This window comes from Chenopodium album, chromosome 17, assembly GCF_948465745.1.
Source record: "Chenopodium album chromosome 17, dcCheAlbu1.1, whole genome shotgun sequence".
In the NCBI taxonomy this organism is placed as follows: domain Eukaryota; kingdom Viridiplantae; phylum Streptophyta; class Magnoliopsida; order Caryophyllales; family Amaranthaceae; genus Chenopodium; species Chenopodium album.
In genome coordinates, this window is record NC_137850.1 from 28,067,867 (window position 1) to 28,084,628 (window position 16,762).

The 16,762-nt window shown below is 32.7% G+C and overlaps 2 long non-coding RNA genes across 4 annotated transcripts in view; one reads left to right on the plus strand and one right to left on the minus strand.

Annotated features, from left to right (window-relative positions):
* LOC145587739 (uncharacterized) overlaps positions 1 to 3,175 on the minus strand; it is a 32,686-nt gene extending 29,511 nt beyond the window's left edge. Inside the window, exons 1-2 of one of the 2 annotated variants that reach the window (XR_014101411.1) lie at positions 2,750 to 3,175; positions 2,038 to 2,093 (exon numbers count right to left, since the gene is read on the minus strand). This is a non-coding gene — a long non-coding RNA (uncharacterized LOC145587739). Of the gene's footprint in view, positions 1 to 2,037; positions 2,094 to 2,746 lie in introns of both variants that reach the window. The other variant, XR_014101412.1, reaches the window with a different exon arrangement.
* A 2,251-nt stretch (positions 3,176 to 5,426) lies between these two features.
* On the plus strand, positions 5,427 to 14,782 carry LOC145589552 (uncharacterized). 2 transcript variants are annotated; one of them, XR_014101724.1, is made up of 3 exons: positions 5,427 to 5,605; positions 6,120 to 6,867; positions 14,302 to 14,782. It is a non-coding gene; the product is annotated as an uncharacterized LOC145589552 (long non-coding RNA). The 2 variants fall into 2 exon arrangements; XR_014101723.1 differs by lacking the exon at positions 14,302 to 14,782 and adding an exon at positions 6,978 to 8,451.
* The last annotated feature ends 1,980 nt before the right edge of the window (positions 14,783 to 16,762 follow it).

Below are 16,762 nucleotides of genomic sequence, written 5' to 3' on the forward strand. Positions count from 1 at the left end.
ATTCCTAAATTCTTCTATATATTCTCATATACATCAATTTTTCACTCTCTACATACTTTTTCATACCCATCATTCTCCCCTTTCTTCCATGATCTCTTCCCATCTATCGCATGCTGAATAGAGCTTGAGTCAAAAATGAAAAACTTACCCTTAACATCCCTTTCCATAGCACTTGGTCAAGGAGAGAAGGGCGATTAATTAAGGACAACACCTTCGTTCAAGTACTCCTTTTTGACAAACAAATTAGTCGAAAAAGAAAGGCTAAGAAGATAATGACGTCTCAGGAAGAAGTTAATGAACTCAATAGAGAGAAAGAAAGCTTCTAGCTTTAGAGAAAAAGAAAAGATGATTGTTGATTGTAGATTGTAGATGATTGTAGATGATTTTAAAACAGGGAGATACGACTCCTATTTATAAGAAAAATAGCACGGGATCAAAGAAAATCGTATTCGGAATAAAACTCGAAGCCAGCGCCAAACGACGAACTCTGTCACCAGGCGACGAAGGCCAACGTCAGGCGATGAAGGTCAGCGCCTGGCGACGACGCCGTCGTCTCGCGCTGGTTCAAAAGTCAACGCGCTTTTCCATGCGTAATTACCTTCAACACCGGTTGCAGGTAATTAAGCGTCCGAGCAGTTTTCGAAATCAGTTTTAATATATTTAATTCTAAATAAAACATCATTTTTAAGATAATAGTTAATAGGCCCTCCTCTAGATCATCGGGCCACATTTAAAATCATTGGGCCTAATTTAATTTAATCCATAACTTCCTCATAATTCATCGGAATTGGGCCTATAATATATCATTGGAAAACTCTTTTCGAGCCCAATCCAACTACACTATTATTGGACCTTTATTATAGACCAAACCAAATTAGACTGGCCATTTTTCATAAAATAGGAGTAAGAAAAAAAAGGATTGAAAACAGAAAGAGAAATATTTTAATAAAAATATCCTCATCATTAGACTTTTCACACTTTCACCTCGTTCGATAATCAAATGACGCGAAAGGTATTCATCACTGGGTTTGATTTTGGGGAGACACATTTGAGTGTCTACAATGTGGATAATCTATCTAGTACTTCGTACTTACTTATTATACTGCAGTTCTTTATAAGATAACAAAACAATTGATCTTTCTTTTAAAATCACCTAATCTGATTGCACCTATAAGTTAAACCTTACTCTTTCAAAATCACCTAATCTGATTGCATTCGTAAGTAATGAAATCTTATTAATTATGAAGTACTCTTTTGTTGTTACAGAGATTTCAAGACAAGATTTTGAAGTAAAGGAGCTTTCCAATACAACGTAGATTGAAAATTTGGAGTTGGTGTCGTGTAGGATTCTAAAACAAAGCTCTGAATTTTAATACTTTGTTTTTAATACTTCGTATAACTTCGTCTAATACTATGTACCTCTTTTTGTTTTAATTTTATATTTTGTAAATTCTGAATTGATGAAATTTTTAATGCGGATATTGTTTGATACTTAGATCTACTATCATAATTTTTGTTTCACTTAATTTTTTTTTAAAATAAATTTATATTTAATTTTTGTATGAAACCGACATATTGTAATTGTAGCTGCTGGATACAATTTTTTTTTTTTAATAAAAAAATAATGAAAAGAGGACAGTCAGCTAAGATATGCGTTCTTTTTTTATAAGAATACATAACGCCTAACATAAGATAACAACTCTATTTTCTTCGTTTTCTACTCATTTTGTACATTGAATTGGAAACTGCTATCTTAGATAGGCGTTCTATATTGTATAGAATATAGAACGCCTCTTAGAGGCGCCTAGTAAACTTTACAAGGCACCCTAGTTGAAGAACGCCTCTAAAGTGTTCTATATTACCTATTTTAGGCGTTCTATATTGTGTTTTTTGTAGTAGTGAAGACATAGATAACCAATCAATCAATTCAAGTATCACAACACAACTTAACATGATACTAATCTCTTACTTGATTCCAATTTAACTTCCTAACATGGTACTATGCAATTTAAATATCCTACGCGCATACGTACATACCTCAATTCGTCTTTCCATCTAGCCACAATGCTAGAAATTACTCAACTTAAAGTCTCCTACAATACCAAGTATATAAACTCAATTAGTTCCTTGATTACAAAAATTTTCAGCAACTTTTAAACACTTTAAAACCTCTCTAACAAGCTGAAATTTTAGTTTAAAACCTTTAAAACTCTTTCTTTAAGTGATTAATTAAAACCACAAAGTAAAAACATAGTTATAGTGCTTATATAAAAATTCCAGCACACTTTTTAAGGTCTAAACCCCTCAAATAAATCTAAAAATTACATTAAAACCACATAAAACCTTCTCTACTTATGAGTAATCAACCCTTTTTTATTAAAACACAAAAGTAGTACTTTATAATAAAATTCCAGCAATTTATTTTAAATAAAACTCATTAAAACTCCATAAAGATACAATATTTAAGCTTTATTATCACTTACAATCAATGGGTATATAAAAACCCCAAATCAATTGTAAGTTAGAACCTTAAAAATCAACTCTTTTATAATTAAAACCCTAGCTTTCAATACTTTATAAAATCATAATTTAAAATACTTTATATTCTAAAATTTACTATCTTTAATCATCAAAACATAATTACAAACATACTAGTAATAATTTAACACCAAAATTAGTACCCAAAATATATATAATTACATAAATAACAATTTAAAAACAAGGAGGAGAGAGAAGGGAGGATGACCACCGTGGGTGGCAGCTGGTTGGCGGCAAGGTGGGTGACGTTGAATGGTGGAGCGCAAGTGTGCGTAAGGTGGGTTTGTTCCCCATGTATCTCACGTACACCACCAAAACAAAGGAAAAAGAAAGGAAAGAATAAGGAAAGAAAGAAAAGGCAAAGAGAAAAAGAAAAGAAGAAAAAGAAAAAAGGAAAAAAGAAAAGAAAATAATACTTACCCCAATATGATTCTTGAGCCTCTTTGTGTGGGAAATTTTGGGGTTTTGAGAGGTATTTATAGATTGGAGAGTAGGGTTTAACTTTGGGCTCAATAAATAAATGGACTTGAGTTATAAAATATTTGACCCACAAGGGTTCAAATAAAGGGTTGGACTTATAAATGAAATGAATTATTCCAATAAGAGTGTGTAGGACTAATTCACATGTGATATTTTAAACAAGGCCCAATAATTAGTAAACGTTTCGCCCCAACATATATTTTACTTTTATAAAACCCTATAGTTAAAATACTTTAACCCTTTAAAATATTTAATTAAATACTTGAACCCTTAAAAATATATTTTATAAATACTTAAATACTTTATAAAATACATAAAAATATGGAATATTAGACTTGCGCATTTGCGAGGCTCTACGCTTTCAAGTACGAGCTCTTAGAAAGAGCGAAGCACACATCAAGGGTATGATCGTCTGTTCTTCTTTGTCTTTCATAGTTAATTAATTATGTGGTTATTAATTAATATGCATGTTTAGTTACTTTAATTTGTGTGCGGATTTTGGGAGGGTTTAGTTCCGCGTGATGTCGGACATCTCGAAACCCAACTATATAGGCCATACTTAATTTGGGGTGATTTATTAAAAGTGTAAACATATGAGTTAAGCATGCAAAATATACCTAATGCATGCTAAGTTAGGTATAGTAAACAAATACTCACCTAACACAATACTCATGACCCAATAAAATGTTTCTCTAAGAGGGTTTAGACCATTTAGTACAATGTATGTATCATTTCCTTGGATAGTTAATTTATAGGGATAAATATATTGAATACATATCGGTTATAATTTTAGAAATTAATTGTGTCAAAGCAATTAAAACATTGTAATTATTCAACTTTTCAATTGTGACAAAAATAAATACTAATAATTGCTAGTCTACTGGTTTGCAAGTAACACCTTCTCTTTCTTTAAAGTTGAAATTAATAACTTCAATTGTGTCTAAATACGATAGGTTGAAAACTTAATTTGGGTAATAAAAGCTGATTTATATTTTTTTTAAACAATTGAATTAATTAATTTATTATACAGTTGATCATTATTCTAAGGCATAAATCAAGCACATTTAAATACAATAATACAATTGCAAAAGTGATGTGGCAAAAACTTAAAAGTGATGTGGCAAAATGACAAAAAAATTGACATATGGCAATAGGCCACTCCTTGCCTTGGAGTTTTAATTATTATATAGATATAGATGTGTGTGGGCCCTTTGCTGAGTATACAAGGTAAAAGGACAACTTAAGACACATTTCACCACCAGCTGCTCCCCCCCCCCCTTTTTATGCACATAAGTCAATTTCCTCCCTTGTGCTACCGCATACTTTATGTGAGGTGGGTAGCCCGTCCTTAGGGATCCCATTTTCTCTATGTCCTTGGCCCTTTAACAGCCTAAGACTTTACACTTTTTAGGGTGTATTAGGATTTAAATTCTTAACCGTAGATCTTAAATTTGAGATGAGCCAATCAATATCTCTTCTTTTAAGAAACCAATAGAGTCGCCAATGAGTTTTAGGAAAACTCATAAACCTCATTCACACCTTTCTCCCAAGTAGAGTTCAAGGGATAATTAGCATGAATCATAAGTTTACCCATGCCCAAATTGGTGTACTAAACCAGAAATGAGTTCGGGAGTGAGGGTTTTAGGAAAACGTTCTTTTGAGAATCGCAATCTTAGCCCTAGTGCGACCTCTATTAGCTCTTCGTTTCACAATTTCATTAATTACCAAATAATACATGCAATATGAGACCTAAAACTAAGTTACTTGATTTTATTTAAAGCATTTAACACAAAAAAGTCTATATTGCAATGAATGTCGTTATTTTTTTTTTTTTATTTCAATTCGTGAAAACAACAAATGTAAACAATTTTCACCTTAACTTTTTTGATAAAAAAAACTAATTAATTATTTCAACTCTAGTTTTTAAGTAACGCAAGATATACTATGTGAAATTAACTAATTAAAGTTTTTTAAAAAATGATCAAATAACATTAATTAATTAATTATGGTTTATTCAAAAAAAAAATAAAAAAATAAAAGAGGAGATTGATTTAAGTGCTCAGGAAACTAACTATTCTCTTTTGTTTGCTAGATCTCTGTTTTAGGCGTTTATGGACATTCCTCCTTCTTCGTACCCCAAGGATTTCAAAAGAAAAGATTACGGTTGAAGAGTATTCCGATATAGATCCGGTTGGACCCGACCCATATTTTAAGGTCTAGGTCCTTAAATTTTAGACCCGGTGGGTCTGGGTCATTGGATCTGGGTCTAAGTGTAATGGGTCGGGTCTGAGTCTGGGTCCATTAAGTGTAGACTCAGATCCGACCCATGGACCCGTTTTATATTTTAATAAAAAATATATATTGTAAAAAAAATAAGAAATAAGTAAAAGACAACCTTAATCAGATTATTCAATTCGTAATAGTACTGGAAGTTCAAACAACAAAAAACCCTAAAAAAGCAATAAAACAGCCGCCTTCCCCTCTCTTACAGCTTCTTTACTCATCCCGTCATCCGTGGCTCCGTCTTATCCCTTCGCCGGCTCACCGCGACTGTTCAATTTCTCCGCAACTCGGCAAGTACTCACATGTATTCTCTTTCTTAATTCTCTTACACTTCTTGTTGTTCACTTGCATGTTCATTTACACCTTTATCAACCAACAACAATTTGTTCATCCTTTGTTTAATTATTTTTAGATTTTGCTTAATTTTTATTGAGATGTTCAATTATTCATTTGTATAAGTTATAATAAATCCGATTATAGTTTAAGAAATGAGTTGCTTGCGAATTTCGTTTTACACTACCAATTTGTCAATCTCGGTCTACAAAATTAGATTGGTTATTTTTTTAATTAAAAAACTATGGGTTTGATTTAACTGTATGTTGTGTACTTGTGTATAAACAATGAAGTTCTTAGAGCTTAAATAATTTAGTGAAATTGATATACAAAAAACATTGTTCTCTTGTAAAAAAATGAATACAGTAGAATAATTTGTGAGCTTTTGACTTTGTGAAATTGTGATAGCATAATTAGTATAAATTGGTATAATTTTATGACCTTTTCATTTTGTGAGTGCATAATTTGGTTGTATTAATATGTAGACAATGGATGGGGAGCAGTCAAAGAGTAGTCAAAGTACCCATATGCGTACAAATTCTTCAAACAACCAACCTAGTGTACCTATTGTTCATGACTTGGATCAAGGTGGGCCATTTGTGAACTTAATGGACGATGATGATGATGATCTAATCAAAGTGTGTAAAAAAATACAAGTAAGAAGCAAACGTCGAAGGCTTGGGAGTTCTTTGACAAGTTTGATGTGAATGGTGTCCCAAAAGCAAAGTGTAAGTATTACATATACTTTCTACCGATATTAAAAGTGGAACTTCACATTTTCTCAAACATGCAAACAAAGTGTATCCTGGAAAACATTTTAAATTTGCACAAGGACAAACACAGTTGAAAATCAAAGCCGAGGTTGTTGGGTCAAATATCTTAGAATTCAAACCTCCCAAAGAAAAAGCACTCAACCAAAATTTCAAGAAGGACTTTAATTGTATGGTTGCGATGCATGAGTATCAACTATCCATAGTGGATCACACACATTGGCTTTAGGAAGTTTATTAATGGCCTCAATCCATCATGTAAGATTATTTTAAGGAACACTTTAAAGTTAATATTCTCAAAATATTTGAAGATAAGAAATCTCTCAAGGCATTGTTGGAGAATAATGGGAGTAGGATTTCAATCACCACGATATGTGGACCGCCTCTAATCAAAAGAAGGGTTATATGGTCGTGACTTCACACTTCATTGACCATAATGGAATCCACAAAATCGAACTTTGAGGTAAGACAAAAACTTCTTATAAATTATACATTTGCATTCTTTATCTAATTAAAGTTATGTTGTGCTTGTTGAAGTGAACTCATTTTGTGTTTATATTATGTTTTTGATAGGTTTTGTTATGTGCCTAGTCCACATACTTAAGGGATTATTGCTAAGGTTTTGATGGATTGTTTGTCTCAATATTCGTTGGAAAACAAAATTTCTTCTATTGTTGTGGATAATTATAGCACTAATGATGCAATGATGAAGATTTTGTTGGAAAAGTTTGAAAAAATGTCTCTTATGCTAGGTGGTGATTTTTTACATATGCGTTATAGTGCTCATATTTTGAACTTGGTTGTTCAAGATAGATTGGATGTCATTAAATCTTGTATTGAAAAAGTTTGAGAGTGTGTTTCTTTTTGGATGTTGACTCCAAAAGAATTGAGAAATTTGAAGAGGCTTGTTGACAGGGTAAAGTCGTATCCCCTAATCAAAAGTAATTCCTAAAACCACTAACTAATAATAGATAGGGAAGTAGGGTCGAATCCACAGGAAAACTGGTCTTACTATTCTTAATTAATTTTTATAATCTAAATTATTAAGTAACCAAAGTATTATTGTAAAAGGGATCACTATACTACGGAGGATAAAAGTAGGGAAGAATAAAGGATAGAGAAAAATCAATGAATTAAAGACCTAGGGCATAGGTTCACCAATAAATAATACTCTAGGGTAAAACATAATAATCAATCATCAATGCATCAATTAACCAGATTATAAAGGGCTTTCGCTACGTATTACAATCATAGAATTAATCTACCGGTATTAAATCTCATCTCTCGAATCTCGACTTCACCATTTATAAATTAACCTGCCTATTGAAACTAAACCTAAACATCAATTCTCATCTTTGGAATCTCGAATCAATATTGTCAAACTCATGCATAAAAGATCAGGCCTAATCTAGTCACAGAGCATTAAATCAATCAATAGAAAATTAATATAGCATTGATAATTAACAACAATAAATTACCTCTTTATATTATTTATGGATCCCCATAAACCCTAGAAAGAGAACTACTCACACATAATTAAATCTAAATTAATCAAATCAATAAAATAAGACATGATCGAAGGAATAAAATAAATAATTGAGATTAAGAGAAAATAAATCGTTACCAAAGTAATCAGAATAAAGAGTTGAGTAAACAACAAAGTATATAGTGTAGAGAGAAAATAAGCTTAAGTAGAGAGAAAATCTAAGAGAAAGAATTACAAAAGTAAACAGAGAATAAGGAAGTGTAAAAAAATACTAAACTTGCTTAACACATATTTATAATAAGCAAGAATCCTAAACTAAAACAAACTAAACGACGCTTAGAACGTCCTCATTAAACACACGCGCCCGACCAGGCGCGCCTTTTTAATCGGGCGAAGGGCTGCTGCGATATAAGTTTTCTTTGCCCAATCGGGCGCGCCATCGGGCGGACCATCGGGCGGATACCCTTAGGCCGCTTGAACTCCTCGTTTAGGCTCGTAACTTGGCCCAAACCAAATATATATCCTCTTTGGGGCTTTAATCATTCGGTCCAAATGCCTCGTCTTCACACACGTCAAGCCCTTATTCACCGGTTTGATTACTCTAACCGATCTTGGGCTACAAAAGATGGTCGTGCTCTTCCAATGCTTGTAGTTGCTCCATAAAATCCCAGGAAAATGCTCTAAAGGTGCAATTCCCTACAAAACTCAACCAAAACTACGAAAACACTAGAAAACACATATTAGTAATTAAAGTGGCTCTAAAGAGCCAAAACACTACTAATAATGACCAAGGGACGGGGGTAAAATACTACATAAATTAGACATATCACTTGTCGATTTTTCAACTTATCTAACTCAAAAAGGTTAGTTCTTGATTGTAAACAAGGTAGAACTCACCTATTTAATGTTTCTTACTGTTTTGCCTTATAAGGAGGTCTTTACAAGGTTAAAATGTTTAAATTAAAAGCTGAAATTTGTTGTATCCAAGTGAACAAGATTGGATGTTAGCTCATTTTGTTTTCGAAAAGTTGGAAATTTTTTACAAAGCAACTAATGTTTTTTCTGGAAGGAAATTTGTTAACGTGAACTTGTTTTTTCGAAGAATATGTGAGATTAAAGTTGCTTTTAAGCGTTGGTTAAATAGTGATGTTGAGATTATATATTAGAATGATGGCCAAAAGTATCCTTGAAAAATTTGACAGGTACTGGTAAGATATTAATGGACTTTTGGGTGTTGCCACCATAATCCAAGGAATAAAATGGATTGTGTGGAGTCTTACTTAAGTAAGATTTATAATGATGGAGTCGACTTTGAAATAGCAAGAATAAGGCAGATTCTTGATAATGTTGTTGTTGAGTATCAAAGGATGAATGATGCATCGAATGATCAAAGATTACTATTTAGATCTAGAGGTAATATAACTTCTAAAAATACTTGTGATGGTGATGAGGATGAGTATGCTCAAGCAAAGAAAACAAAAAAGGGGAAGGTGAGCGTGAGATGTGAAGTTGACCATTACATAGAGGATGATACATTGCCCGATGATGAAAATTTATATATACTTTATCGGTGGAAAATGGATATAAACTACCACTTTTTACCTTTATTCTAGTTATAAAAAGTGGAATCTACATGCCGAATATTCTAGTTGAAATTATTAGAGTGGTAGTGTTACTTAAACTTTTTACAACTTTGTGGTAGTTTTTTTTTAAAAAAAACTAATAGGTAGTTGTTTTCAAAACGCGCGTTTTAATTCGTAGTTCTTGACAAAATTTCCCAATATTTATGCTATACAATTTTAAAATCTTTATGGTTCGTTTGACAACTCCTACATTTGTTGCTTTTTTCTTCCTTTAATTTTGTCACTTGTAACAAGTTTGTTTTTGGGTTTAGAACAATTATTTTTTCTTTTGCTTTGTTGATGTGGCTTATTTAATTTAGACTTTTCACTTTTGTGTTTAGGCCAACTTTGTGTCACACTTTTATGTTTCGTTCCCCCAATTTCTTCATTTATGTTTCTTTGCACCATTCTTATCCCAAGGTTTAATTTAGATGACTAATGTAGGTTGAAAAGATAAGGCTCAATCAACGAGGGTCAAAAGGGCTACTAAAACGATAGATTTTATTTTAAGGAAAAAAAAACATGGGATTATCTTTGTGGAGTTTCAAATTGCCTCTTGTGTTGGTGTAATGTGCCTCTAAATCATTATATCCTTTATTAGTAGGACAAAAGGATGGGCCTCTTTTCATTTGGCAAATCTTGTAAACCAAAGCCTATCAAGATTATTCTTAAAGTGTTGAGCATATATATATATATATATATATATATATATATATATATATATATATATATATATATATATATATATATATATATATATATATTGATATCACCTTTTTGTATGTGTACTGTATTTTATTCAATTTGAGCTAATGACAACAAAGTGATTGAACAAGATAAATGTACTTGAAAATGTACTTTTTTATTTATAATTAATGAGAGTACATAATAAGTAGATTCGACAACATGAATCTCTTATTCTATCATAAAGAAAAAAAAAACAAAACAAGACCTAGGGTGCTATATCTTGAATTGTCGACAACTTCTTAAGATTGCGTCTTTGAGTTTTGTTCTTTTCTAGCGTAGGTGAGATCCTCTCTAAAGATCTAGTCCATTCGTATGATACATGGTTTCATTTATCAGGTCCCATTTAATTAGTGTTCCCACTTTACGAAATGTGTTTAAACCAAGGTATTGCAAATGGAACAACTTATATGCATGGTGGATACATGTTGTTTATGAAATTTGGGACAAGTTCATGATCAGAATGTTTTTGTGTAAGAAGAGCAACTTTAAATTGCCACTTGGAAAAGAAGTTAATGAAACCTGCTTCTTCCTCTTGCTTAAGTAGATCGCGGAAGGTAGTTGTAAGCTCGATGTCATCTCCATATTAGGCTAAAAACGCTTTTACAACGTCATCCTAAGTGAAAGTTAGTTTTGCATCGAGGTTGTAAAACCATGATCTAGCAGTTGGGTCCAACGAAAGAGAAAAAGTAATTGCATATAAGCTATGCTCGACCCCTTTCAATTCAATGCCATAAATCTAAGAAAGCTCATTAATTGAGTTCAAGGTTTATTGTAACCTTAAAGGTTGGTAAAACCGTAGTCAAGAAGTTTTCAGGGAGTCTTGCCACTAGGTTGTGGTGCAAGCTCTAAAGGAGGATACAATAATTCTTAATTAATTAATTGTTGTGTATGATCATCTATTTTTTTTTAATAAAGATTTATTCATAAATAAAAAAAAAGTCATACGACATCTGCAAAGAGATTTAAACCTAACAAATACATGACAATTGAATCAAATAAAAACATCCTTTTAGAGCTACAATCGTTGTTGCAAATCGTACATTCTTCTTACGAGTTCATATCGTTGTGATTTACAGCCTTCTTCAATAAGTAGGTCTATCAAACTATTATAGTCGTATAGAAATTTTTGTCTGATTCATCAGATTGTAATCGAAGGATTAACCTCTTTTTGACCCCGTACAAATCTTTACCCATGAAACAACTTGTACTACAATAAACTCAAAGAACAAAACTAAAACAAAACCCACCATAGGAGCACTTACTACACTCAAACCCACTATAGAGGTACTTACTACCTTCAAAGAGTGTAGTTTTATTGAGTTCAATAACAAAAACATAAGGAAACTATAGGAAATATTTCAAGCATCCCACACTTGAGCCCCACTGTGATCATACACTTAAGCATGGTGGCGTCCAAAGAGAAGGAAGGTAGAGCAAAAGAGTCGCCAACAAGTTTTAGGAACTTCACATGGTGAAGGTTACACCCCTTCATGATCCATGAGATCGCTAACTCTATAGTGGTCTGTAATCATGACTGGATATTCAGGGATGAGTGTACAAATCCAACCTAAAAGAGATTAAACCTGTCCTAAAAATAGCCTCTACTTTATTCTTCTCATATTCATGTGTGTTTTCTGACTAACATACAATCAATATATTAATCCTAACCTTGTTTAATCTATGTTGATTGATTATTAATGCACAAACAAACCTATTATTGGCAATCACTTGAATTAAAATCATATTAGCCTAAATAAAATTATTAATTATCTTATTAAGCGTGATTTCAAGTACAAATTCCCTTTAAATCTGCAAGAGAGCGCGTGATCAAGCAATAACAATACTATCAAGCAACATAATAATATTATAGATACAACAAATCATCATCATCATAATAATCTCAATCTCATCAAAGCATAATATTATTAGTAAGATCCTAGGCATGATACTAACATGATTAATAACAAATCCTAGCATGTCACTAAACAATAAAGACCAAAATACTAGAAAGCAATAAAAGACATCCTAACATGATACTAGGAATTAAAATAAACTAAGCATGCCTTCTAAAGATATAGCAATGAAATTACTCACTTTGTTTCCTCGTATCTCTTTCTATCAAAACAATACACACGTTAGTAACTTCAATAAAAATATTAAATCAAACAATTAATTTAAATAATTGAGATAGGGATTAAGGACCAAATCCTCAGAAATTATCAACCTTTCACGTCTAGGGCGAAGGCAACTTCGAGCTTGGCTAGGTGTGTCTAAGTCTCGTGATGGACGAATGGTGTATTTTTGAAAAGGGAAGGCTTAGAAATAGGGGGAAAGAATATGCTTCTAGATTTGAGAGAGAAAAGATGATTGTTGATGATTTAAAAACGGGGAAATACGACCCTATTTATAGAGAAAAGTATCCGGAAACGATCAGAGAAGATCGAATTCCAATCGAAGTAAAACAACTCCCATTGCGACGCGACAAGGCCATCACAATGCGATGGAGCTGTCGTGGCGCGGTGGACTTGTCATTTAAAATCAGATTAAATCTCTTTAAAACTGGCAATATGGAGTCATTTTTCCAATATAATTAGATAATTAGAGTTTGTTCTTTATCATTTAAAATCAGATTAAATCTCTTTAAAACACTTGTTTTATTTCAAATGAAATTCCTTATTCCTCAAAAAAAAAAAAAAAAAAAAAAAAAAAAAAAAAAAAAAAAAACAGAAATTCCTTATCTTTTCTAAAAATATAATTATTTATCATAATCTCCTTAGAACTTAAAATAACATTCTATATTATTATAGAAAATTAAAGTAATTCCTAATGACTTTAGGAATATAATCAATAGACCCTCCATTTGATCATTGAGTCGCCCATAAAACTTATTTAACATCCAATTTAATATTTGGGTCATAATTTCCTTATTATTCATCAGAATTAGGCTTATAATATATTGTTGGAAAACTCTTTTCGAGCCCCATCCAACTACACTATTATTGGGCCCATATTATGAACCAAGCTAAATTGGATTAGACATTTTTTTCATAGATAAGGTACGAAAAGAAATATTTTCGAAAACAGAAAGAAGTATTTTTTTTATTAAAAATAGAATAATCACGAGACTCTATCACATTTCACTTCGTTCGATAATCAAATGACGTGTAAAGTACTTATCACTGGGTTTGGTTTTGGGGAGACACAATTTGGTGTCTACAGAAACTAAAGGGAAAGGGTCGAAAATAGCCAAATTTCTCTTTCGATTTGGCTATTTCCAGCCTATGAAACACTAATTTTAAAGAACTCTTATGTATGATCATCTAATAATCATTGGTATTTATAAAAAATATATTACCTCCAATGGACTCACACACACGAGGAGTCCACGAGCTTGCGCAGCAAGATATCCCAACTTACAGCCAAGGCAGCGCCATGAAACCTAGTGAGGCATATTCAATTCTATAACTCTCATGGGGGACATCCAAAAAACACCGAAATAAATGTATAAATATAATTTTAATTATCTTTATTTAGATAAACAACTTTCTTTTTTTTTTTTGAAAATGTTGTGGCATCTAAGCATCCAATGTATCATTGAAAATTTAAGATTATCATATCATATGTAATTGTTTATCATATATTTTTCTTCTAAATTAACGTCACACTTTGCATTAGTACTTATTTATTAATTTAATATATGATGGGTAAATATTTATAGTAAATTATCATCAGTATTATATTTAAAAGTTTTGGTAATTGCAAGTTGTGGGGTAGGATAAAAGCAAGAGAGTAAATCTATGCCCAAAAAATTAAGGGCAATCAGTGGGGAGTACATGGTGGTGTCATTTGTGGCACTCATAGGGTAGTTTTCTTCCTATTATATGATCGTTGTTTAGTTTCTTTAGTCGTGTTTTTTGGAATAATGCTTGCTTTGCGTTCTTGTGTGTTAGTCTAAAGAAATGTGTGTTTAATGGTTTTATTACTCTTTTTATGCATTTATTGGCTATTCTCTCGCTTTCCTGTTTGCTTGGTTTTTTTGTAGGTATGTTGGGTTTTTCAGAGACTCAAATGTCGAGGAGGAAGCACAACATGAGCTTTGGAAGTTAACAAAACCAAGTTCGGGAAGTAAGAACGCAAGCGAGTCAAGTTAGAAGTCAAGGCATAGTGACTTGGGCAAGTTGCGGGGGCAAGATCACGTGTTACCCCAATTCATTAAAGTTGAATAATGAAGAAATGAGTCTGTATTGGGTAGGAGAATGCCGCATTCGCACTTAGCCTCCTGCCTAAGCTCCCCTGTCTGCCCAAATCTAGCTGCATTGTGTCACACATCAGTTGAAGCCAGCAGTTGCGTACCGCGCCAAGAAGAAGGGTGTTGTGGCACGGTAGTGGCAATGCTGCAGCGCACATGTACCGTTGTAATACCTCGAAAATTCCCTTTCTTTGAAATACCTTCTAACTCTAAATAAAACTCATTTTTAGGAAATATCTAGAGTATTACCGCCACTGTGATAATGGCTAAGGCTATTTTCAAAGTCACACATCAGAAGACTAACTTTCAAAAAATCAAATAAAATAAAGTTTAATAAAATCAAACTCAACTTTAAAACCAACTTACATTAAACCAATAAATTAGAACCATTAAAGACCCTTTTTAAATTCAAACTAAAATATAAACAATATTTATAGGTTAGTGTTAACAATTACATAAGTAATCCAATACAATAAATAATAAACAAAGAAACATATAATCCTCTTCGCTCAATCCCATCATGCTTGATATGCTCCTTCTACCTGTACTTCTCTTTATTTCAACCTCACTACTCGCCATATAAAATGGGTCATAGTAGGGCCAATACAAAAAAAAAGCCAAACACAACACAAAAGTACGAATCAACAAAAGCTGAGTACATATACACCAATAGGAATAATCACACTAACATGAATATCCTAACAATAGACAATAAATAAATAAATTAGGGTGTAAGTTAGATCAAATTCCTTTTTAGACACTTTCAGTTGCTAATGGGAATCATATTCCTTGTTAGTCCATGTGTAAGGGATTTACTTGGGATATGCAAGGACATAAATTTGGTGCTCATATTTTGTTAATTCCATTGGGAAGCTGTGATATGTTGATGGGTATTCAATGGTAGAGGATGTTGGGACCTATATACTAGGATTTTGAGAAATTGAGAATGGAATTTTGTGTTGAAAATGAGAAATTTTTCTTGAAGGGCATTCCTACTAAGAAGTTAGCAGTTGTGGAGGGTAATCCATCTGACAAAATCTTTGATTCAGTAGTTCAGTTATGTCTTATACAAGTGATGGAGGTTAGTTGTACTCTGGAGTAGTATAAGTCCGATCAATCTCAGTTTTCAAAATTTGCTGAACTTAAGCAGCAGTTTAGCATGGTGTTTGAGAAACCAACTGATATGCCACCAGAGAGAGGAGTTTTTTTTTTTATCACTCTATACCCTTAATTCCTAGTAGTTTTCTAGTGAATATCTGGCCTTATAGATATCCATTGAAGCAAAGGGATGTTATTGAACATGCATCACCTAGTTAGGAATAAATATGATACTTGGAGGTTGTGTGTGGACTATAGGAGCTGAATAATAGGACTTTCAAGAATAAATTTCCAATTCTAGTGATGGACAAATTAATTGATGAGTTGGCTAGAGGTAAGATCTTTCGCAAATTGGATTTGAGGGTTGGATACCATCAAAGTGTTTTGGCAAGAATTTTAGTTGTAATTAGTTATTATTAGTTAAGTTGAGTTAGTTAGCTAGTGGGTTGATGACGTGTATTCCACTAACCAACTATAAAAAGTCATGTAATAATTGTGAGTTGATTATGCAATAAATAACAAACTCTCTTTCTCCCCAATTCTCTCTGTTCTTTCTCTTTCTTCTTTCTCTCTTTAAACCCATTTTTACGCAATTGAAGGAGCTTCAAGCTTCCTCCCTTATCAGTTTTCCGCCACACCTAAAACTCGACCCAAACGAAGTTGCTCCACCGACTAACCCCTTTCTCTCTCCTTCTACTTCCTCCGCCACCACCATGCTGAATAAATTAGGGTTTTGTTTTTGTGTAATTTGGTGTTTGATTTGATTTGGGTAATTGATTTTGGTGTACTTGATTTTGGTTTATTTTGGGTTAAATGGGGGAATTGGGGAAGAAGGCTACTAACGCTTCTAGGGGCGTGGGTGGGGGCTGATTTGAATTCGCCGGCATGAGTAGGGTGGTTCGGGCGTCTGCAGGTGCTGGTTTGGGTGGGAAGGCAGAGAAGGGGTGGGGGTGTGGCTGTTGGGACTGGAGTTAAGTGAGATTGTTGTTTTATAAAACAAATTGTTTTTATTTATTTTGTCAATTTCGGCCAATAAGATGGTGGCACGTAGACATTTTAATCGAAAAGCAGACCGGAATAGAGGAGGGGTGGTGATACCTACTAGTTTTAAATTTTGCAAGTGGTTTTTTTAAATTTCATAAAAAAAAAGGGTGAT